Source organism: Carcharodon carcharias, chromosome 7 (assembly GCF_017639515.1).
Source record: "Carcharodon carcharias isolate sCarCar2 chromosome 7, sCarCar2.pri, whole genome shotgun sequence".
NCBI classification, from domain to species: domain Eukaryota; kingdom Metazoa; phylum Chordata; class Chondrichthyes; order Lamniformes; family Lamnidae; genus Carcharodon; species Carcharodon carcharias.
In genome coordinates, this window is record NC_054473.1 from 164,213,555 (window position 1) to 164,239,818 (window position 26,264).

The following is a 26,264-nucleotide window of genomic DNA, read 5'->3' on the forward strand; positions in this document are numbered from 1 at the left end:
ATGGGAATGCCATCCCAACCAAGGCTAGCTAACACAGCATTGACAATCCTGGAGCTTTCTTGGTCTAAATGGTTCAGGCCTTCCCATATTCTACTATGAAGTGTGCTTGAACTCTGAAGAATTGAAGGAGTAGGGGTGAGTATTCATAAAGACCTTCATTTGTCAACACTGAGCAAAAAATCCAACATAGGCTCTCTCTTTCTGCCTCTCTTCCAAATACCTTAAATTACAATAAACTGAGAGATTGCATTAACTAATTACATCTTTGGCAACGTTATCTGGCTTCTTCCAAGGTCTCAAAAATCTGTTTTTATTCAGCAGTACATGTCAGGATGAAGAGGTACTTACTGTAGACTGCTCCACAGACTTCAGACTCTAAAACATAAAGCTGCCAGGCCAAATAAATAAGGTAGGTTTAAATAATCTACTCTAAACATTCAAATGCCGATTGCAGATTATGGTTTCATGGCTCACCATAAACTCGAGTTTGGTTGGTGCAATTGGAGACATCCTTAGACAGCTCAATAGTTCATTGTCTAACTAAAAGACACATGGATATGTACATTACTATTCTTTCTTTCTTACTTATGGCAGTAGCTCACATGGTATTTCCTAAAACATATCAGAATTTATTTTAAATTGGCTGCACATAAGTGAAATCCATGTCACTGCTGAGATGTGATGAAAAGGATCGAGGTTGTAGTGAAGAAGCCGTCAGGTGCATTGCCAACCATCCTGAGAAAGGACTCGTGGCACAGATGACTGTGGAGGGGTTGGTAATGATTGTTCACCAACAAATCCATAAATTGCCCAACCAGTTAAACAGTATTATAGAGACAAAACTATTATACTTCCCAACATAATCTGATAATCTGCAAGGTATGGAGATTAATAGTGATTGCTGCATAATATATATATATATATATATACATGAAATGTATAATACATGTATTGGTAGCACACTCACCTTTGAATCATAAGGTTTCAGATTCAAGTCACACTCCAGAGCATGAGCGCAAACATTAAGGCTGACACTCGAGTGCAGTATTGAGGGAGATTTGCACTGTTGGAGGTACTGTCTTTCAGATGAAGCACTAAACCAAGGTCCCATCTGCTTGCTTAGGTGGATGCAAAAGTTCCCATGGTCGTATTTTGAAGAAGAGCAGGGGAGTTGTTCCCAGTGTCCTGGCCAGTATTTATCCCTCAATCAACATCACAATAAACAGATTATCTAGTCATTATCATACTGCTGTTTGTGGGAGTTTGCTGAGTGTAAATTAGCTGCTGCATTTCCTACAATAGTGGTGAAATTTCAAGAAGTATTTATTGGCTGTAAAGTGCTTTAAGATGTCCAGTGGCCATAGAACGTGCTATATAAATGCAAGTCTTTTAAAAATGAGGTTAGTTATTTAACTTAACTGCTTCTTTGAAGTAATGAATATCAATCAAGAACAACATTGTGATGGATCAGGTCCTGTGATGTTACCAAGAAGTCAATTTCTATAACTGAACTGAGTTTGCCATGAAGTGAGACCTGTGCTGTTATACACGCTGTAAATGGGAGAGCTTGTCACAACTCGATAATCAAAACTTTTGGATGAAACATCCTTTTGCAGACCTATATGTTGTCATGTTACATGTCACTAGTGCAATTCCTAGTTGACTCACCAGATCTTCAGATGGAATTAAAAATATGAGCAAAATGCATGTTGATTTACTTAATGGAAAATTTCCATGTTACAACCACTTTCAAAATCAGCTCACTCTTTGTGAAGCAGTGTCTTAATGTCCAGGTATTATTATCTTCCTGAAAACATCTCCCTTTAATAGTCCAGTAATCAGAGAATTTGAATTTGTCTACTCTACAGTCTGTCAGTCTGCATATATTAACATTCCACTTAAGAAGCTCCAGCCACTGAAACCTTTGCTTTTGAATTAATTTCTGAACAAAGCCACAGACATAAACAAAAGAGAACCCATCTAGGGCAGCCATCCCTTATTAAATATGCCAATAGACCTGGCCAATTACACGTGTTGGTCAACAATGCAACAGGAATAATAGGATTTCCATAGAGATACGGCTGGCTCGAGCCTCTTCTTTAAAAGGAAAACAATAAAATGGAGCAATTCCATATCATTCCATAAAGGCCACTCCTCCAAATCCAAAGATCTCTACCTATGAATAATCGTGGATAATTCTATGCTGATTCTTGACAATTAAACTAGCAACACTGCATTTTCAGCTCTGAATGCCATGCCCTGAGGGCAACCTTTTTCCTGATCATATTTGTTTGGTGCAGATGGCTGCTGAATTCAGAAATAATTCTGAGTGACTTTATGCCAATTGTGCGCTTACCTCTTTAACATGGCTGTTAATTGCAGAATTTGTAAGTATCTATTAGTTGCATTGTGCAGGTAGCTTTTCTCCCTCTGTGGTAAACCTAATGCAAATTGTTCAGTATAGATTTTAGATGACCCACTGCACAGTATAAAACACTGTTATAAAGTGAGATGAATTGCACCTGTTACTGATCACTGGAGGGTTTGATGAAATTCTATAGCTACACAGAGTATGTGTGTTTTCCCAAGAAATAAACTGTGCAGCATTCACATTATATATTTGCAATTACAGCTGGCTCTGACCATAGCCAGTCTAGTTAGCTGCTTCTAAAATTTCTATTAGGCTGAAATATTTGTACCCTTGTAGACTAGTGGACTAGAATAGACAGTGTGTACATTGAGATCATTTTAAATTATGGTTTTGATCTGATCAATCTGACCACTAAAGCTATTCACAAAAAGAAGTTAAAAGGCCCCATATATATTTATATATGGTCTCTGGTAATAAAGGAGCTTGAAGTAATATACATTTTTCAACAGCGACATTGTGGTGGGGGAGGGGTTTACTGCAGTAAGCGCATTCAGTTACAGGATAACCAGAATATGTAATCCCATCCTCAATATACTAAAATACTATTTCCATTAGCAACCCAAATATAGTTCAGTCATTTCCATTTTATACACTTTAATGTCTGCATAATGCTAGCAGTAAACTGAACAGCTGGACAGCAATTATTTGCTATTGTTTTTCAAAGATCAAAACTAAACTGGAACTTCTAAATTAAATATTTTGGACTTTCAAAGACAGCCTGAATGCTTCAAAAAATAATGCTGACAGTTTGATATCTAACAGCTCAAGTTAAATCATTTTTCTTTAAAATAATTTAATGTCGTAATAAAAACACACATAAGGGCATGGTAAGGTGGGGAAAATATCTAGTTCTAGCTCATTAGCAGAAAGCCCGAGAGAACATTAACAGCAACACAGAGCAAAAAGGGAAGAACTAAAGCCAGCAAATGTTAAGGCCAAAATCTAACCAGTGTGTGATGAATGCACATACAATGTTAGTAAACTTATTCTGGCCATTTTAAGTAATATGGATCATTTTAATCTCCATAGATACAACAGCCTACTTGAGCAAAATGTAAAGATTAATCACTACTTTGATAATAATGGCATGAACCAGTGACCACAACAGTGCAAAAAAGGATGCACCTAATATTTTCCTGGGCTATATTACCCAGACATGCAGCACACATTTCACATAGTGCATGAGTTCTCAAATCCACAAATCTGGGCATAAGTTGAGAAATGTATACTGTTCAGTTCATAACTTGCACAATATCTATTTTCAGTAGGTGATGTGGGCTGCATTTTGGCGCCATAAAAAGGGAATTTCAATGGAATAGTGTTGGGAGTTCTAGTTGGGCAGGATTACTGCAACCTTAACTGGTTTAATTAAAGCAACCTTACAAAATGGCTGGCTAATGTAAAACAACATTCTGTGGATTGGAGTTTTCCCCCTAAATGCAGCAAAACCTGTCCTTCTGGTCACTTTGATTGATTACCAAGTGTCACAAGCAATCATTCTTTTCTTAATAATCAACAGCTTCCTAATTTAATTAAATGGAATCTTTAACTCAATTGTGTAGACTGGCAAAATTTATAGGGCAGTAATAACAAGCAAATGACACTACCCTTAAGTGCAGTCATGATTACAGTTTAATACCATTGTGGCACAGTTTACGATATAAAACAATATCACCTGGAATGAACAGCCAGTTGCCTTAAGGAACTGCTATGCTTCAGTACCGAAGAGGACTGACATGGCTTTTACAAATTCTGATATATTTATATACAATCCTATAGGTACAGCAAGGACATAATCTTCTTTGTCTGAAGAAGCAGAGAATGTACGTTAGGAGTTATTCAATTAATAGGTGTTTGAATGAACTAAGGCATTTGTTCTAGCTCTAAAAACCTACACAAGATCCTGTTTAAAATTCATGGAAACAGTCAATGTAAACAACAGCAGGATGCACATTTTCCATAGACATGAAATTTAGCTTCTCCCAAAGGTTATTTAATTTCAGCTGGTAACCTGTTATGTAGTAAGTCCAGTCTTCTGTTTTGAAACCATTAATGATAATAACCTTACTCAGTGTTGTTAGCAAAGCTGGGTAAATGCAGTACAAAAATCTGTTGAGGAGGACGGGAATGAAAAAAAATTGTTTTGACTTCGAAAAATCAAGTTCAAAATAATTACACTGTTTTGTTTCTACATAAAATAGCTGGTGCAGCTTTCAAACTTCAAATAGTCTCAGTGATAAAGAACACAAGCATGGAAAGGGAAAAGGCCAATCGGACCAGCCAGTCTGTTCTTTCCACACTGATCACAAACAGTAAGTCAACAAAACTTTCACCTGATCCTGCAATGCAGGCCAGTTGCCTTCCCTGATTTGACATTTCATGATCGTCATAGCTCAGAAACCATTGTTTCTCAAAGTGTTTAGACTATATCAACTGTGCTTACCCATATAACCCTCCATTCGTTTCCTAAACAGACACTCACCTAATGCTGTCTTAAATCTGTTAATTGGCATATTTAACTGTTTAACTGCGAATCTCTTCCAGGTTACTGCGACATTGGGGGAAAAAAAATTCTTCAAGATTGCCAGTCTTGCTTCAAGTTTGTTAATGCTAAATCCATGCTTTCTAGCTCTGTGCTGAAAGTTCAACTTACACAGTCTGTGTGTGTCTACATCATTCATTTTTCTCAGTGTTTAAAAACACTGGATCTTATCTATTCACTTTTTCTCTAATGAAAACGTATTCAATCAACCTCTCTTCAGATACAAGAGCTCCAACTCCTGTTGAAGTTATATGGGCAAATATAATGCCATCCAGATTTGCTGAGACATCTCAAGGCTGACAAAGGTGCAGGGAGGATTTCTGAATGTAAAAGTACCAGAATAAATCAGGCCCATTGGCTCACCTGTTTCTAGATCTTTTTGTTTGTAATTGCAATAGAAGAAGGATCATTAAACCATCACTGTGCGATCTCAATTAGCACAGCCATTTTGTCAGTACCACTGCTTCTCAACAAACTTAACTGACTTCCATGCTACAAAACATCTGCACTATTAAATAATGCCAGTTCCAAATTATAACAATGTCATTAAAAAGCAGCAGCAAGAGGTGGTGGTGGGAAACCAAGTGCTACTTTGCAATTCACCAAGCCTCCTTCGACAGCACCTTCCAAACCTGTGACCTCTGCCATCTAGAAGGACAAGGGCAGCAGACTGCAAGTTCCCCTCCAAGTCACTCACCACCCTAACTTAGAACCATGTTGCCATTCCTTCACTGTTTTTGGGTCAAAAACCTAGAACTCCCTCCCTAACAGCACTGTGGGTATACCTACACCAGGTGGACTGCAGTGGTTCATGGAGGCAGCTCACCAGCACCTTCTCAAGGGTAATTTTTCATGAGAAGGAAAAAAGTGTGAATAAACATATCTGTTGCTATACCCACTCTACTTTGCAAACTCAGATTCCAATGGCCACTAACATGCAATAGAGGCTCCAGAAATAGAGGGGCAACAATTAAAACACTCACAAAGTAGATGTTCCCATTTTATGTGGTGAGCCGTGTGTTAGTTCAAGAAGTTCTTTCCTGGCAAAAGGGTGAACATATATCTTGAGCTAGAAAAAGTGTTAAAGTATAATAATAGACTACAACAATCCACCTTGAAGGTCTGTAGTTCCACTGCTTCACCCAGCTGCTGATTCCACAGCAGACACACAGGCCACTGAACTACCAGTCACTGAACGATGAGATGGTTAAAGTTTGCCTCTGTCAGTTTCAATAAATACACAATGTAATACAAGGCCTTCCCAGCAAGCACAGTCAATATTTGGCAAACAGAATGCTTGCAACAGCGCTGGACCCTGCTGTGGTGAAGTTCTAAGTAAGGTGAGGTCTTCTCACAACACAAAGGCAAGAACTGGATTCAGTGACACTTCATTTTAAAACTCTTATGACTCCATAGAATTTCTGACTAACTTCTGTTCCAAATGTTTTATTGTAGAACATTTGTGACTACAAAATGATTTCAATTGAGAGCTGAATATCACCGTCTTTATTGGAAAAAATACACCAGCTGTGGTACCAGAAAACTAGCCCAGAAAACAAATCACCACTTTCCTGGTAGGTTCATTTTGTGATTCTGACAATAACTGGTGAAGGTGCCTTTAATCACCAGCTTGTTGGAATACATGTCACTTGCTGCCTACAGACAGAAATAGGCAATCCTACAGTTGGTGCAATTCAGTTTATGCTACTCAATACTAAGATTCCCCTTAGAAGTGTTCTCTTTAATATTCACATGTCCCTTCTTCCAGAATTGTGATGTTAGAGTGGCTAATCCCATTATATACTGCATGCTCATCATTTCTGGTACAAAACATATCCAGATCGGCAATGTATGTGAAATATGTATTTCATTATTTAGCAAGTGAATGCTGGGTGATACTATCAGGAAAATATAGTACAGGTCTCCAGGGATTATACCAAAGCTGTACAATGCATTGGTCAGGCTTCACTTGGAGCACTGTGTTCAATTCTGCTCACTTTGTCACAATAAAGATATATCTGCATTACAAAGACTAATTCCAAGGGTAAAGGGGGTAAACTACAAGGAAAGATTAGAGCAATTCAAGCTATATTGTTTCTACAAAAGATACCCATAATTAAAAGGGGTAGGGACATAACTAAGGAATATAAAATATTAGCTAGCACTGATTAGGAGAAAATAAAGCATTAGCTTAAATGAAGCCAGTAAAGTAGGAACAAAGAATTTCAAAATAAATTAGTGAAAAGTACAGTAAGTTTAAAACAGATACATTTGGAATCAAAAGCTGATAAAGGTACTCAGAATAATCTGCCAGGCAAACTAGTGGAGGCAAGAGCATTAAGGGATGTGCAAAATGCAGCTGGATATGATAATAAGTCTGTGGAGGTACTGTAAAGATGATCTTTGATAGGGTGAATAGCTTTTGCCTCGTTCTTGATTTTCACTATTTACAGGCCAAGACTTCCTCCACCTTCAAGTTCATTTCCTTCCTCTCATTATTTGGTCATATACAATTTGACTTTATCCTGGTGTGGGTAAAATTTCTTAGAGATTTTCCCAATGTTTCTTGGAAACCAGCTGCAATCCCTATCACCACAGTGAATTAAGTCAATCCTATAAGATTCTGATAAGGAACTTGTAGGCATGCAATAAAAACTATTCTGCAGAATGCCACACTTGAAAGAACAGCAACTCTGATGCATCACAGTGGAAAGTATGGCTAACCTATAGGAGAATCACAAAAATACTAATCTAGCCATATATCATAGTGCAGTTTTTATTCTTGAACGATGCTACATACCTTTATTTTCCTGTCTCCTCTTAGTCTTCCTCCCACAAACCCCCATCTCACCCCACCCACCCCCATACACCACTCAAATTCCTCTGCACTTTATGCCCATTTAAGTATTAAGCTGTGCCCTGGAGCAGCTTCAGGAGAACTTTTGCTCTGCTGCTCCATCCCATTGTGGGGTGAGATCTGGCCTATTCACTGCACCTCCACAAAGTGATGTATCTGTGATAGCACAGAGGAAATTGAATCTACAGAATCTACTGAATGTGCTCCAAATAAGTGTTGTGCTACTCTCTGGCTTCATGTTTAAAATCTTAGCAACAGGGCAGTAACCCTTTACTGAATACCACTTCCAACCTCACACCACCTGCCCCCACCCTCCAAAAAAGCTTAAGTTTAACATGTAACATAGCAGAAATCATCAGATTTTCAATTCAGTTTGGTTCAATCTGACCATTTTACAATGACAATCCGTTTTATCTTAATTTCCTTTACACCACACCAAAATACACTGGTTAGAGACACAGATCAGTGCATTGTTGACTAAATACTAAGGAAAACTGAGAAGCAGCTTTTTTTTAGGAAGAAGAACTCTTTTTTAAATTAAAATGTCAGCATTATGTTCCACTTTCTCAGTTTGCTATGAAGTAAAAGCATTCCAAATATACTTAGTGAAATAGAAAGCTGCATGTGTGTTTTTATTTTTTAAAAATTGGTAACAGTCCAACAGAATTTGCTTTCAACAAATAACAGAAGTTGCTGACCAGGCAGCTAAATCAGATGTGGAAATACAGCACAAATAATGCCCTGAACTGTCCTGAAATATCAAGGACTAACAAGGGTCAAACTAAATACTTCCCTAAAGTAAGATACATTTTAGACTTTGGATCTGGATGTTGTCTCTTTAAATCCTCAGTTGCCTGAAGCTGCTAAACATGAAACTCGGCCCATTTCACTCTGCAGCTTGAGTCAATAGTATCTGCTGAAGGCAGTCAGTAGACACTTGTGAGACTGACATTTGCACTTTGTGAACTCCTTCCCCTAACCCTTCCTTTCAGAAAACTGCTTTGACTTCCAATGAAAAACTACTTCTCATTATGTTAAATAGATGCTAACCCTGTCCTCCAGAGAGAAAAAAAAGGCCGCTGCAGATGTTTAAAGCCCTCTCAGCCCATCCTCAGTAGAACAATTACATCAATTTGCATTCCAGTTGAAGCTGGATTAGTAGTGGAATGCCTTTTCCAACTCTGTGCGGGTGAAAAAAGAGGAGGGGGGGGCGGTGGTGAAAGAGATTTTCTTTCTCTACTTCATTCCTAAATCTAAGACGCTACACTTTCATGAAACAATTGCCTATTGGAAACAATTTTCCAGTGCACTAAATACTTATCAAAGTTAAAAGGGGAAAACATTTCTAAAAAGCTAAGTGGACGTCAGGATCATGGTGCATTACCAAAGGAGCGACTCCTGTTGCTTTGATCCTTTCTGTTGCTACAGAAACAGACTCCGCTCCTTTTTTAGTTAATCAAAACCAAATTATTTAGGAATGCAGCAAGACAGGTTGCAGTCTTGGACTTCTTTTGTCTTCACAGATTTTGAACAAAAGTATGGGAGAAAAGAAAAAAAACAAAAATGAAACAAACATTGTCTCCTGGGCATGAAATGATAATGAGGAAAAAGGAATTGAAAACATACTTCTTACATTTAACCATCTGACTGTCCAAATATATATCTAGAAACAAAGGAGCAGGACTGAACAATTATGCATCTCTATTTAAACAGTGCCCTATTGCATGGCCTTCAATCTAAAGGCCACATTTGAATATCATTAAATCAAACTCCTACAAAACTCATGTCTATTTCTGATAACTCAGCTGGTTCTGATAGTTCAATGTAGTCAAATCCTATGATAGTTGCACTGGAAGAACATCTCTGAGTAGAAGCAAATTAGGCTTACACACACACACACACACACACACACACACACACACACACACACACACACACACACACACACAGACATACAAAATAAAGTAGGTAAAGAAAAATCTTTTGATGTTGGAGGAATTCTATGAACTCCAACTCATTCAACCTCCTTTTGCTTAAAATAATATAGTGCATTGAATATACTTAGCGACAAAATATAATAGAATTGCAGCACTCACTCGTTTTTTTTCACTATTGTACACCTGAGAGTTACAAAAGCCTCCCAGGTTGGATACAGAAGAAGGGGCTGGGATGGTAAAGGGCCTCCTTCGATTCTATACCCCCCGACAACCTTTAACCTAACCCTTGGGAGACGCGTAGGGAATAAAGGTTCTAACTTAGGAAATCCTGCTGATTAACAGCATCGCTTTGAGCTAAGATCTGCTGACATACTGCAAATGTGCAAAACCACTTGTGCTATTCAAATAGGTAGGTTTTCTTTTGGACAAAACAACTTAAGCAATATTAGCCTAAATATTAGTGCATTGTTAATCTAAAATTCTACATAGACCCTTTTTGGTCTATGATATTAACTTGACCTTCTACACTTCTCAATCCATGTTTGCTTACTTTATTAGGGATAAAGGAGTTGGCTCAAAGAGAAATGGTTACTGTGTGCTCAGCAGCTAAACCACCTTAAATCATGCTTGCACTTACATTTTGCTATACAATAATTCAACTTCTAAAAGTTGAACAAAATTTTAAAAAATGTAAAAGTCAGAGTTGACACACATATTCCAACTCTGTTACAACAGCACTGTTAAAATTGACAACTTTCTGATCCTCAAAACTACATTGGAAACAGCGTTTCACTTTATTGTTTACAGAAAGGATTTCAACAACACCTCCCTTTTGCAAGACATCCTACGTGATGGTTTCTAGGTCGTACGTATTCTAAATTCTCAGCAGGTCTTAACTGAATACATTTATTATTATCACTAAGCCGAAGAAAACAATACATAGCTTCAGCAAAAGGTTCAGTGCTCATTTGAGACAATGTCTTCAAGTTAGATTTGTTAATACTAACACTGTAAACATGGTTACAGACAAATGAACACGGCTCACCGGAGTAAAACGCCAATGAGGTGGTCATATTGATGTGTGACTCTTAATTCTTATAGGAACAATTCCTGTCAGTTGGATGCAAACAAAGGTGTACACTAATAAGTTATATACATCACAAAGTTTTCTTTAAATTTCCAACTTATTACCAAGGACTGAAAGTACTTGGCAGGAAGATGCCCTGTTCCCCTATCGAGGCACTGCTATACATGCAATCTGTCAAGTAACTTTCACATGACAAAGTGTCAGCTTGAAAACGTGCCTTAAGACTAGTAGTACAAACATAAATGTCTTACTTTGGCAGTTCTCAGTTGTTTCTAATGCAGTTCAAGCTTCATTTCAATGAAAAATATCACCTTGCAGCAGGGATATGAGCAGCAGCCACTGCACTATGATACAATGGGTAGTGAATGAGGTAACAGACAGGATTGCAAGCAGACAACCTGACTAGGTATAAAATGGGCAGTTTGACACCATAGCATTGGAAAATGGTGCTGGGGCACAACCAAATTGGCGTATGCAACAATGAGAGTGCATAGAAACATAGCCACATGGACTTAGACTAAGAGAGAGCTTCATCTGTGCACCAAAAGCATGATCATGAGGGAATGTGTAAATGAGACCCACGGTGACAGGCCACCCAAAGGGTAATGCTGTCCCAGCATGTCTGTCTTAGATGATATGCCATCAAATTTAAAATTCAAATCACTTCATAAATTAAAAACATTCCACATGCACTGTACACGAAATGTAGATGAATACAACGAAGAGAAGGTCCAGCAATGTACATCTCGTTAACTTGCCGAAGCCCCCACCCCCTCCTAGGTGCAGTGCAATAGGTAAAAACAAAAAGGCTTTTCTTCCTTATTTGCAAACTGTTCTCTATCATTTATCCAGCTCTAGTCTGAAGGGTAAAGATTTACTGGCCTGTGGGATCCACTGACGCATTGTCAGTGCTACTCTGCAATTGGCTGGCTCAATTCAGAAAACATGCCACAGAAGGTCAAGTTTTCCTTAAACATGTAATTATTTTTCCATCATCTGCACCATTTTCAGCTTTGATGGGGGTAAATAAAATGATATTATATAGAACTGAAACAAAAGAACACTGAGGTTAAGGACTGACACAGGAGAAACAGAGTAGAGCTTTGGTTTACCTTGGTGAAACTGTTAGTTAACTGATCTATCGGAGGGGGGGAACAGAAGTTGCCTCAAGGTATAGCAAATGGCATTACAATGGCATTTTCACTTTCTTTTCACTGACAAGTTGAAGATACAGAAATGGTAAGTATTATGCCAAGCAAACTGTAAACTGATAATCTTCTTTTAAAGCCCCCATGTCAGAAGTCAGAGGACTCTGCAACATTTATCCACAAAATAGAAGTAAATCATATAATGGATATAATTTTAATATAGTCACATATTACTAAATTACTGAACAGCAGGAAAGGTTCTAGTTAAGTATATATGAGCGGTTAGTTGCACATAAGGTGAGGGAAATCCAAGCTGGTTAGAGGCCACCCATGTACGGGCAAAGCAACGATCGATTCAGATTTGTGGAAGCCATCCCCTTCCCACCCACCATACTGCAAATATGCAAGCTACTGGTTCCCCTTCTTTTCCAATGTGTGAAATGGCTGATGTCACTCCAGCTGGATGTACTGGTTGCAAGGCTGTCTGTTACAGCAGCAATGGATGGGAGGTGATTTTGATACCAGAACAATGGCTGGATGATGGTGTGGGCCCGCCTGTGGAGGAGGGAACATATAGAATTTGTAGAGGCACTGAAGTCCATTCTATAAGCATGTCATTTGTCAGACAGAGTGTATTTTACTAATTGCACTTTGTAATAACAAACCACAGAAAACTGTTTCAGGAAGTCAGCCACTGTCACTGGCAAAGTTCACTATGCTTCAGTTTTTAAGCTCTGTTGTACAGGCAAATTAAAAAATATATTTTCCAAAATGTTAATTTATTCAGAATTTGCTCCAATTAGCAGCACTCTACAAATACATCTAAAAAAAACATGCCTTTCAATTTAAAAGATAAGATGTCACAAACTGAAAAGTCCAAGCACAATGATATGAAGGAAGATTTTTGGATACAGATAGGAAAATGTGTAAAACTACACAATACAAATAATATATATATATGTTGTAGAGGCTTATTCAGTGCTAGCAAATCAAATTTGGATTGTTTACAGGTAATAGGCATTAAACAATAAAACATTTAACTTTGAGTGGTGTATGCTGAATTATGTTCAAATGTATAGCCAACATCAATGGTAGCAGCATCAAGCAAAACATAGGTTTGCCCCTTGACTGATCAGGAACACTACAAGGTTTCCCATAGTCCAGCTATGTATCTGGCACCACCACCAACATAATTAATGACAAATAAACTATTTGTTTACTTCATTTTTTTTAAAACCTGCTCTGGGAACATTTGTTGCTCAAGTCTGTATTACACTTTCACAATGTACAAGTAATCAGACACCAGCTGGAGGAATCCTCTGTCTGACCACAGTGCCAACTCAAAGAAAGAAGAAAAAGCAGCGTGCAATTGCACTTAAGAGAAGTGCAAACTTTATAAACTGGACTCTTTACTCAGATTACAACCCACTTCTCAAAATCAAAAAGGGAAAGAAACTACGTCAACCTTGGAGTAGAAACCTCGGAACAGCTGAACCAGGAAGATGCCCACTGCTTAACAGAACTGGCTACTTTGTAGCTCGAAACTATTTTAGAGACACGTCTGTTGAAATCCTGAAGAACGCCAGGGGCTCCTAGCTTCAAAAAGGAAAACTTAAACACCATGCACTTTTATTTTTAAACAAGAGTGCTGGCAATTCACCACTTTTTCATTCATGTGTGCGTAGTTACTCAAACATTGAACTTCTGATCATTTCAAAATCCATTCACCCTCCCCATCCTTTTCTTAAAGAGCAATCTCAAACCTACAAAGATTGAGTATTTTAGAGCACTTTTTAAAAATATATTTTCCAAAATACTTCAAGTCTTGAGGTTGATCAGGTAAAGTGCCAACATTTAAAACACAGGCAATTGAAAAGTGTCAGTTAAACATCTAAGTTTCCAGCCTATCAAAGCACGACTCAAAACTCCAGTGCAGAGGTTAAAATTTTAAAATATGAACAAAATGTATCCAGGAGTGTGGGAGGAACTAGCCCTTCTTGTATCCGAGGTACAAATATGCTCAGCTCACTAACTTGGCAGCATAACAATAGCCCAATGTAATTAAACCAGCTATCAGTTGTTAACATTTGCATATAAATGCATGCACAAATCACTGTAAAACAAGCCACAGCAAGTCAGTCTATTAGCATACGCAAATGCACCCCGCACAGCCCTGTAGGTAGGTCACAGCATCGCTCAGTTTGAGTGAGTGAGCCGACAAGCTTCATGCAGGGTCAAAGCTCCATCTGTCAGGAACTTGAAATACAAATATTAATGTTCTACCTGAAAACTGGCGCAGGCTACGACTGGCTCCTTACAGAGAATAAAAAAGACTTTTTTTCTCCTGTCAAGTGACATCACCCTTGAAATAATAAAAGAGACAATCTTAAGGCAGATATGCTAAACTGTAACACCCACTCCTACACAAACTGGGTGTCTGCAAACGTTATTGGTGCTGCAACTTAAAAAGAGAGAAACAAATTTACATCACCACCCAATAACGCGGTGGCTTTGAAAGGGAAAAAGCAGGTGACTCTTGAGTTTTCACCTTATATCACTGATTTCAGATGCTACTGGATTTCTTCCAAAGATGAGTTACTTGGTGGTTTGTGGATGTCCCCACTCTGAAGGGAAATAAAATTAATCTTTACTTCATTAGGAGATGATAAAACAAAATACTGAAAAACAGCCCTCAAAATACTATAACAAAATTGGCATGAGTAATATGTAGTGGTAAATAAGGGTTACAAATTAATTTAGCAAAGTACATTCTTCTCTGAAAAGCTATGGGAAAGACTGAAAAATCAGCAATTGAAGACAGTACACCAAACTCGCATCCATAATTCCCCCATATAGCAATTTATTTTATCCTTTAGACTGGTGAATAAATTGCCCATATGCAATTTTCTAACTATTAATAGAAGTATCCGAGCAGGCTAACTGCCTACCTTATGGACATCTTGCTAGTGGGGACATAAAATGGTGGGATGCAGAAAATAATTTATATATTTAAAAATTTATATATTTTCATATATGGGAATACAAATCTTTATGATGGTGTTTCTCATACCTGTAGAGTCTTACATCCACACTGTGACCATTGTATAATTTTTCTCTTTCCTGTGGTCATGGGTCTTTTCCTCATTAGTTAAATTTGTTTCTCTTCTTTTAATTGGTTGCTTTGTACTTTAGTTATTTATCAAGCCTCTCTCCATACTCCACTTTCTCCCAAAATGCCATTATATTCTAAAAAAATTACCCAAATCATATTCCTGCAATAAAATTGCCATGGTACAGCCAGCTGTCAATTCCTTGCTACTCAATACACTGTTGAACAAACAGAAATAAAAACAATTCATGATTTACCCATACAGGGCCAGGTTTTGACCACCAAGGCAAGCAGCTCGAGTTGGGAAATTCAGAGCTACCCCAGTGAAAAGTACTCCTAAATAACCATATTTTGCCAGAGGCGGTTGCGTGCGAGTGAGGAGAGGGTCAGACCCACCAACCCCAGAAGCAGAATGTAGGCAGCCACAAGGGCGGGCAAGTACCAAGGCAAGCTTAGCTGAAGGCCCAATTCAGTTCTCTGGCACTTCAAGCCAGTTGTTTCTGAAGTTGTTAGGCCCTCTAATCCTCACCCCTTAAACCCCTGCCCCCAAATACCCTCCCCCATGGCCCCTCATGCCTTTTATGCCAACTCATGTCCTGCATCCACCCCCATGATCTTTTATACTCTCCATGCAAATACCAAAGCTGCTCACCCAGGATCCACCATGGTTAGGCCTCAGGAGCCATGTGGAGATGAAAAAAATGAACTTCTAACAATCTAATACAACTTTCACTCCTACATGCCTGATAGTGAAAAAAACTCCCATTCATAAAGCCCATTCAAAGCTTTTAAACCTCAAGTGGCTAATCTCTTATACAAACAAAAAAGCTTCTATTCAGACCCCACATCAAAGGCAGCTAATCCTTTAATGGGCTCTTTAAACTGAAAAATTGTGAACAGAGTGCCCTGCTGAGAAAATTTTAGTTTGTGAAATTCAGCCAAGCATTCTTGGAAAAACATCAACAAAGAGCTCTATTGAAACTGCACGACCAGATGCTACTTTTTCCTAACTTAAGCCAGTCAATAAAAATAGTCCAGCAGAGATTTTTTTTTAAACTGTCTCAGACAACTGAGGCTTTTTTAAAAGTTTAAACAGTGGGACATTTAAATATCTTCATATCGTAACACTTAAACAGAACCTGTCTGCCCTTGAAGGGTATTTACATCCACTCCATCAATCATGACTCCCACGCTGTGTGTTAAGGCCTTAGCAACCACCAAAATGGAATCTGTTTGAACTTAGCATTAAGTTCAAATGGCCCTGATTTCAGCTTTCCATCCTATGTGAATGACTCTCTACCCCTTTCCCCTGCTGGCAAAAAATTGAATCTGTCGGAAATGGGGGCAGGATTTCCACATCCGTGTCCTGCCCACCATTTTTAAAGGTTGGTGGAGTCTTCCTGACTCCGCAAAAATCTGGCTCATAGTTTCAATTTACTTAAAAAAGCAATACAACTGCATAGTGGAATTTGTACATTATTTGGGCGTTTAATTGTCATCAGGTGGCAGGCATTAACTGGGGATTCATCTGTGCTCAATGTATATCTTCTATATTATGAGCAGACCATAACTGTGGTTGTTGGATTTGGAGGTACAAATGTGTGTCTCTGTAAATAAAAACTTAAAGATGAGTGAAAATATTAGCCTCCAGCTCTACCCTTCATGATCTGGCTATCTGGAATAGAACACATTGAACCTCTGACTATCCTGACACTAAGTTTACTCCTTTCCCTCTCCCACACACTTTGCCATTCCTACCCAGTTGACAGTCTCCATGCACACAAAAGCCTGATATAAATCAGGAAAATACACATGAGAAGAGTCCATTGCTGATGCAAATGATGCAAACTTCCAGGAATTGCTGCATAGCTAGAGCTACAATGCATGCACAAGGGAACAAGTCTGTTCAGTCCATGGAGGAGGGGGGAGGAAGAGAGTGGAAGAAAATTCTACTCCCAAGGGAATGGTGGAAAATCATAGACTCTGGTGGAAGCAAGAGAAATAGTTCCCGCAAAGGTTTGTGGGCCCACAGAACCCAAGTCACCATAATAACAACAATGGAAATCCATTAAAAAAGATGTTTTATCCATTAGTCACCCCTGTGTCATAAAAAGGACAGATACACAATACAATTCTATACCTGGTTGAGTTGCGCCTTCCTCATGTCATAGTTGATCTAGATACTGAAAATTAATCTGAAAGCTACACACCATTTTACCTTAACTGTGAGAGACCCAAGTTACTGATTAAGTTCACAACCAGAATTTTCAATTACAAAATTGCTGTTATCAGCTGTGCACCTATCTCAAGGTTTCTAATTGATCCAAAATGTTGTCTTTCTGGGTTCATTTTTTTCAGAGAAAAAAAAGTTGTGGGGGTGGGGTTTTCTATTCGAGTAAAAGGCAGGGAGGGGAGCAAAGGTGAAGAGCAGGTGGAGGCACAAAAAGCAAAGATTGGGGTTGCAAAAGACAAGGAGGATGGAAGATCAAAAGGCGAGGATGGGGTGGAAGAGTAAAGGCAAGGAGGGGGATGGATGACCAAAGGTTTGGGGGGGGGGGTGCCACGATGGTGGAACCACCAAAGGCAAGGAGAGGGAAAGAGGACCAAAGGCAAGAGGAAGATTGCGGAGCAAAAGGCAAGGGGGGGCTGGAGGAACAAACGGAGATGGGGTGCTGTGGGAGCAAAAGGCGAGGAGGAGGGTAAAGGAGCAAAAGGCAAGGAGGGAAGCTAAAGAGAGAAGAAAAGAGCAACCAGTTTCCAAGGGGTAACTCATCACTTCTGACTTCCATAACCCCTCAATACACTTAGAAATGCAGAGCAAAAGGTTGTAGCCTTGAATGGCAAAAAAATATATATAAAGCAAGCCAAGATTTCAGGTTTATAAGTACCCAAGAGCATAATGCCATGATAGATATCTTCCTAATTATCTACATGTCAAAACCACCTCAAAGCTAGACAGTACACCAAGTAAAGGCCCAATGTGTTACATATGGTCAGTACTAAGATGGACAGGCCCAGATGATAGTTTCTTTTAACGTGGTACATTGCAGGGACATTAAAGCTGTTTTAATATTGGTGCTTTATGAATTGGGATTTCACGAGAGTGGCATCATGAGTTTCATCCTGGTATTTATGATGCTAAATCTAACTTCTTTATCCTGATTTGAGACTCTGGATCCAGCGTTTAAGGGTCTATGAATCTTCTGGCCAGAATAGGTGAGCTGAATTCCTGGAATCTCAATTAAAAGTGCCAATATAAAAACAGTTTTGCAGAAGAGCTACAATTCAATATTAATAACTCATAACATCGTATCCAGGGATTAAGAATACAAATTGAATGTGTCACTGTTAAAACAACACCAGTGGTATGTAACGATGGATTTCAATTCTCAATATGTCAGCATTAATTTGTAAGAGTGTTGGGAATGACACAGTGACACATGCCAGTCCACTTCAAGCGCTCATCATATTTTATGCATTAACATTTTATTATTTCTTTTATGAACTGAAGAGTGACAAAAGGATCATAATTTCTAAGCTATATGTTTAATTTTTGTTTCTTCGCCCTCTTTTACTGAAGCCATGTTATTTGCTCCTCAACTGTTTCACCTCCTGAATCCCTTCCATAGTCCAGAACTTCAGATATCAAGCCAACAGGTAGAAAACCAATACTAAAGGGTGCCACCAATACAAGACACACAAAAAAAATGGACAAAAACAACCTGGGACAATCATCTGTTTTTCCTTCTCTATAGGGATTGGCTATCTCTGCTCAGTACCTCTCTAAAATAGCATAGCTGAGATATGGAATTCACCAAGTGGAGAAACAGGGTTAGTAACTGAATAACCTGTCCCTCTGTTGCTTCAACGCATTTTGCTGCAATGTGTTGCACCGTCATGCAATCCCTTATCTGTGTCATTCCTATTTTGGGTATTTAAAAAAAAACGAAAAACTTGTCTGTACCAGCTTTCATGAGAGCTTTGAATATATCAATGCACCACAGTTCAATGCCTGTGTTTGAAAGCAGAAGTGCAAATCAAGCCAAGAAAGCATAATCAAGGCCAGAAAAAAAGAAGACCTGGAGCCTATAACAATGCTGCAAACTGGCCACGTGAACATTAAAGCCACTTCAAATGCTGAAAAAAATGTCTAAGTATTGTCACAGACCAGTCATGGTCTACATGGGTCCTTCAAGACTATGATGAATCCTTCTATACCAAGGTCAACAGCAAGAACAGATTTGAGTGTTTATTCGAAAAACACTGAGTCTTGGTTGTTCCATTATCTATAAATGCTTCACAGCATCCAGTATTAAACTGATACAAGAGTCATTTGTGCAGCTGTTAAACAGAAAGCAGTTACTACTGATTTTGAAAACTACAATGTAAATTTGGTATGTAAAGAGTTAAAGTGGAATCTTATAACTAAGTATATTTTTTAACCGCCTCATTCCAACAAAACAATTAGCCCAGCTACAATTAACTTTATAGAAGCTTTGTTATATCTGATACAAATATGGCATGCACACTCCCAAAGTGTTGGTCAAGTTACTTCCTTTTTCTCTATATGGCAGTTACATATTTAAATGCAAATCGAGCTGAAAACAAATCATGTTTGAACTAGCCTCTGTTCTCAGCCAATACCTGATTTGTTTTAGGTGTACACATACAGTTCAAAACCTGTTCAGCTTAGCTTCTCCCCCCATACTAGCTCAGTTACACTAATGATCGATATTCCAGCAGAATGCCTGCTCTGAATCTGAGCAGATGTAAGCTTTACGTGAACTAAGGGCCGCTTCAGCCTATACTTGTTCCCACCCATTCTTGGCCTACATTATTCATTCTTTCCCAGCACATTTCAAACAAAAATGGACTGCGGACAAGGCTTTAGTAATTTCAACTCTTTATCTTCTACTGTTTAGTTTCTGTTTAGCTCTTCAGGAACTGACACAGAAAGGAGGCAATGAGTGACTTCACTCATCAACAAAGGATTAGAACTACACTGCTTACCTTCTTCCCAGTTGCATAATAAGTATCATTAAGTTAAACTATTCCTATTGACTCAGTTTGTCAATATATTCATTAATTTTCACATACTCATACCACCTTACACAGATAAGAGAACAAAAAAATACTTTTTCTATTTACAATAATGAGTACATTGTGTTGTGGAGGATTTAGATTTGATAAATGGAAGGGAAGACTAAATAGAGAACATAATTCCATGTCCCCTACAGCAACGACCATAGCTACAATACCAAACACAATTATTGTACCCAGCTTCGAAGCTTATGCAAATTTACACAAACATACATAATGTGCCAGCAAGCATTTCATTCAAAGCCCTGTGTTAAACAATGTTCAAGCGAAGGTTAATCTTAATCATTCTGCCTTGCTGCTCAATTCAGCTTGCCGTGCAAAGCCTGACATCTACAGTTCTGTCTGGCATCGTCAAGGGCTGCATCATTTCCCACATAGCCATTGAGCAAGCTTTCGCTTTGCAGCACAGGTACCTGAACACACTCATGGCCCTTTATTCCTGGCCTCGGCAATTCATTTTAGCCCTTGACTCAATCAATCTACCACCAACACAGGACAACTTGCTTCTTTGACTCATCTAAGTGAGGTGAAACTCCATTTGTTCAGACTGAACAACAGGAGACCGTCAAGAAAATACAAATAATCAGAAATTCTGATCAATGGAAGAGCCCCATCTATTTACTATAATATTAATGCTCGATACATGGAAGATGGAGTTTTAATCCATTTACTGCAAGTTTGGATAATAGGAAATTTATTTATTAAATTTCTTTGGCAGGATGAAATCAAAATACATTTTCATAGCACTGTGTAACAGTGATTATAAAAATAATAGGAACAGGTTTTTTGTTCTTATATTCACTTAGCAAATTTACAAAAAACTCCTCCTTGCTGCATTTTTGAATGAAAGATAGAAATATTAAAGGTATAGCCAATTTAAAATACTTATAAACATCAAATGCAAAAATAGCACGTTTGCAGTTCCACAAATGCCTCAGGGCACATTTTAAATGATTTTATTACAATCCTGAACATTTACTATAAACAATGTTCATATAAGTTCCGATAGCATATCTAAATATACCCTAGCTTTTGCCAAAAAAATTAAACCAAGCTGTTTCTGCAAAGATTTAATATTGACTGTTGCTGCTCAGATGCACACTATACAAAACATTCCATCAATGGGCTACTTAGGACTGTTTTCACTTGGTGTCTCTCTCTCTCTTTTTGGTGGGAGAAGGCATCAAGCAAAGTGTGACTGGCTTAGTTCTGTCAAAAGACAAACAGCCTCTGAAGGCATTAAGGGTTTGCATAGGTTTCTGATACCACCGTGCTTTTTCAAATACCAAACAGTAAGGAGCCCCTCCCCACACACAAACACAATACTTGCCAATTTAGAATTACAAGCAATTTATTGGTAAACACTTGTTCTCAATGTCTGTAGACAATCTGTTTCTTTACTATTGTTCCCAATGCTGGGAATAGATAAAAGCCTCGCTTACATTACTTTTTAATTTGTGAGGGGCTCCAATTATCATTTAAAGGCATTATCAGAGGAATAAAATGGTTGCATCTCGCTACCGAAACCACAGGTCAATTGATGAATAAAGGCAAAACACTTCTTTTTCCAGTGGCTGCTCCGCTGAAGTTGTCCACATATTTGCAAGTGAACTACCCTACTGTGGATGAGTTTAAGGGTTTAAAGGCATCAGCTCTAGTGCATTAAAAAAAGAGTCCTGGAGATGAATTAACATACAATACACACACTGAATGGCCACTGCTCTAAACAGCCAGTGCATACCCTAACATGAAATCACAGTCTTGGGAGACACCTAAATGACAAATGGAAACTATCAAGCTTAGAAAAAAAAAATCCTGTTCAGTTACAATTCGTCAATCATTTGTGTGTATTAAAATGAATATAATTTATTTTAACAGCAAGTGTCAACACAACTGCAAAACACTGTGCCCTAATGAAGCAGCATTAACAGCAACTTGTAGTCTTTAATTTTTAATGTCATTTACTTCCAGGTTACACAATGAAAGAAAAGCTGCAAATGGACTCTATATCTCGTTTGGATGGGAATGCATAATTCAATTTTGCTTTTTTTATGTATTGCTTGTTAAGAATATTACCTGTATACATTCCCATCCCGTTTCTTATCATGTAAATGGATATACTGTACGGATCACTTACATTGGCTTGGAGATGCTTGTGAACAAACTGCACTTAAGCATTTGGGTCCAATTTCTAAATGTGGTAGCTCCAATTAAAAACGCATCAAACAAAATTTCTACCGTGCTGTATTGTCTGGACTGACGACTCTCAATCTGGGACCCTCACTTTAAGTATTACAGGGTGAGAGGCACACGCACCAACTGTGCTGATTTAAAAATAGGTCTGACTAGGCATCTGCAACAGACCTGAATGCGGACGTGTGTGAAGAAGCAGCACCACATCCACACACAAAATGCCCCGCAATTAAAGTACAGAATTATTACAGTTTTGAAAAATATAAATAAATAATTGCTGATCATTACCCTGACACCTCCCCTTTGTACTCCCCACCCCTCCCTCCACCATCACCCCCTCCTCCAAGCTCCCCTTCCCTGTCGTTAACTGGAATAACTGGTCCGGTGTGCGGTGCCTTGCACAGTCAAAATGCAGTGAAATCGGATCCTCGGCGGTGACCATGTTTCTGCCAGAACTTCCGAGCGACGTGTCTCCGCAAGCAAACACCTGGCGGGAGCTGGGTCGGCGAGAGGCGGCGGCAGCGTGATCGGCTCCTGACCCTGCTCGGCGCATCCGCTCTCCCCCCTTCGCCGCCATGGACGCACCTCTCGTCCGCGTACGAACTCGGGCTGACCCGGCGGGGGGGGGGGGGGAGGAGGAGAAGTGGAGGGGGGGGGGGGGTGGTAGATGGGGGTCAGATCCTGTCCCAATCTCCAGCCTAATTATTCAAATATAACATTTTGTTTCCACAAGAATCCGACTTCGGCATCTACACGATCTACATTCGCGTCGAAAATTTGATATGATATATATATATTTTTTTAAAAAGGCAAAATGTGAGGGTATCACGTCGGATCTGCCTACTGAATAAACTTTGCGATCTCCATTGATTTTTTTTTGTGTACAAAAAGTAATAAAAATCGTCTTCGAACTGATATCAGATGCCCTGAAATGGTGTGTTCGTAGTACAAATGATCTCAATGACTGACTGATGTGTCCTCGTTCCCTATTGAGCCTCGATTATCTGTTCATCTCATCTCGCATCTCCCCTCCACTTCACTTCTGCTCTCCTATTACTCCACTCGATTTATTTATTTTTTATTCCTCTCTCCACCTTTCTCGGTCTCAGTCCCTTCAGCGAGTCCACCTCATGGGTTTTTTGTTATTGTTGTTGTTGCCCCCGACCCCTTTCCTCCCGTATCGCTCTCTGATGAAATCTGCCCCATGTCCCAGTCTCCCTGATGGGAGTCGATCCCATCCTTTTTTTTTTAATTTCTCTGCCTTATCTCGTCCTAATCTGGGCTCACTCCTCTCTCCTGTCCTTCCTCCTTTCCCCTCCTGGATCTGCCAACAATACAGCATCTCCCTCCTCACTGTGCTGCTTCCCCCTTCATTCTCCCTTGTTTTCATCTTCTCCATTTCGTCTATCGCCCTTTGCCCTTTTTCCTTCCTCCCTGCGTTTCATCTTGCCGTTTTCACTCTCTGCTCCGTCCTTTCTCTTCTCCTTATCTTCCACTCTCGATTCCTTTCCTCTGATCCTCGTCTCCTCTCTCTCTCTCCATCTTTTCCCTTTTCTCCTGTTTCGCCCCATTTCACCGTCTCCCCTCCTTTCGCTCTGATCCTCTTATCTCTCTCCTTGCCCTTTCTGTCACTCTCACTCTGAGCAATTTCCCCTTTACTTCTTTCTTTCATTCGTTGCATCTCTCTCTCTCTCTCTCTTCCTCCCTGTCTACCTCCGGGATTTCTCCTCCGATCTGAGTGCCGCTCACTGACTCTCCGGCTCTTTTTAAACACATTCTCCAAAACCGATCGATCACATGTGACTCTGAGAATCCGAAAATAAAGTCAACACGGGATCAAGGCTTTCCTACATTCAGCTTCTACACCCCCCCACCACCACCCCCCCCCCCCCTCCCTCCCTCCGACCCACCCCCTCCCCTCAACATCCCAGGAACTGAGAAAGAATGAAAACAAAATCCCGAAAAAGAAAATTTAAAAAAAAATACAGAGAGAAAAACTCTTTCACCCCGCGTCTTACGATCCCGGGACTCGAGGAGGAGGAGGAGGAGGAGGGAGAGAGAGAGAGAGAGAGAGAGAAAAAAAACAAAATGAAGAACTTGGAAATCCAACCTCTTTTAGCCAACCGCATCCCAACTAACACATCCAGGGACAGAGAGAGACCAAACGGGACGGAGAAAGAAAGCCCCGAGCCCGGCACAGAAGCCAAGCGAAATCCCCCCCTCGCTCCCTTTCCCTCGGAGAAAGACGGACCCTCACGCCGAGCTCCAAGCTTCATCTCCCGGCTACGACCCCAGGCAGCTGCCGGCACTTTCAGCCCTCAGTCCCGCGCTCGCATCGTGGCGTCTCCAACAGCCCAGCTCTCATCCTCTCAATCACCACTAAATAGATAGCTATTTACTTCAACAGACCGCTTGCAACCCTAAAACATTGCATTAAAAAAATGACCATAAGGGGGGTCGAGACTATGTTGACGGCTGGTCAAGATCAGGTTGGTGCGGATGTAAACATACAGGTAAAAATAATAATAAACTTCAGTATTCAAAGTTCTGCTCGGATGCGGTTGTATTTATCATGACCATTTGCAAATAATAATAATAAAAAGTACAAGTGGGAGGGGGGGAAAGCTTCAGGCTGGCGGAGGAAGAGAGAGAGAGAGAAAGAGAGGGGCGCTGGCGATTGACTATAATTAACACATCCACAAAGAAGCAAAGCAAAGTGGCAAGAGAGAAAAAAAGTTGAAACTTACGATTTTCCACCGTCTGCTGTTTGTAAAAAGAGAATGGTGTAATCCAGATCAGCTCGTAAAGATCCCATACAAAGAGTCCTCAGGGCCCGGCGACACTCGCATTAGGACAGGCAGGACATTCCAGGAGCAAAAATTTCAGCGATCGCGGTGGAAAAGAGGGCGAAACTCGCAATGAAAAAAGTCGATGGATCTTTATTCTGCTAATTAGTTTCCGTGCAAAAATGGCTGTGATTAATTCAGTGCGCATGTGCTTCATTACGAAGGCACGACGGGAAGGGCTAATTAGCGACCTCGGATCAATATTCAAGTGACGCTTTTCGGAGTCAGCCACAAAGTCAGGAATATAGAGATATATATTTATAAAATGAAAAATACTGACTGCTACACAAATGCAAGCGAGAGGAGGAGGAGGGGGGGGGGGCAGAGGAAATAAAGAATCTACTGTATATGTATAATAATAAGGCGATCTGCTTAAAACTCCAACCCCTCTGCATAGATTCATTAATTCCAGTCCTGATTAACAGGGGTCCCTGCTAGCTCTTCCCAAGACGTCGTGGCTTTTTTTTTATTTTACCCCTGCAAATATTAAGCGATCGTTTTATGGACAGATGATCTTTAATTTCTTAATCCTCTTTTACATTATAAAACAAGTATTGTTTTAATTGCATTAGCTGCAAAACAATAACAGTATGTGAGCTGTCCCGGAAGGTTATAATTTTAGAGTTTTTTGGCCACAATGTTGCAATCGCGAAGTGATGATTTTCTAAGATCTTTAGCTTCTAAGATCTTTAGCAGAAAAATCTTACTATTCAACATTTTGGAATTCATTCTTTTTTTTTTGACTGTGGGCAGATTTCCCAAGATCAAGCCTTTTAAACTGTTTTTGTTAAATAAAACACCCACGTTACATTACTTTTGAATTGATTAATAAACTCTATTCTCTTAAAATTCTCAGAACTTTACGTTTGAATGCATAGAACTGGGATACACACTTATGAAACTTGCGCTCGCAAAGGTAAATTCCTTTCCCTGTTTCGTGATTTCTAACACAATATTTCATTTCACAAAGAATTACACTAAGATACTGATGCAATATTTTCGCCTTTTTCTAAA

The 26,264-nt window shown here is 39.4% G+C and overlaps 1 protein-coding gene and 1 long non-coding RNA gene across 2 annotated transcripts in view; one reads left to right on the top strand and one right to left on the bottom strand.

Annotated features, from left to right (window-relative positions):
• The window catches only part of zfhx3 (zinc finger homeobox 3), a 452,533-nt gene extending 427,158 nt beyond the window's left edge, over positions 1–25,375 (bottom strand). Inside the window, exon 1 of the mRNA XM_041191401.1 lies at positions 25,152–25,375. The gene's annotated coding sequence lies outside the window, so the exon portion shown is untranslated. The remainder of the gene's footprint in view (positions 1–25,151) is intronic.
• Positions 24,329–26,264, top strand: part of LOC121279884 — a 54,616-nt gene continuing 52,680 nt past the window's right edge. Inside the window, exons 1-2 of the long non-coding RNA XR_005943519.1 lie at positions 24,329–24,917; positions 26,107–26,166. This is a non-coding gene — a long non-coding RNA (uncharacterized LOC121279884). The remainder of the gene's footprint in view (positions 24,918–26,106; positions 26,167–26,264) is intronic.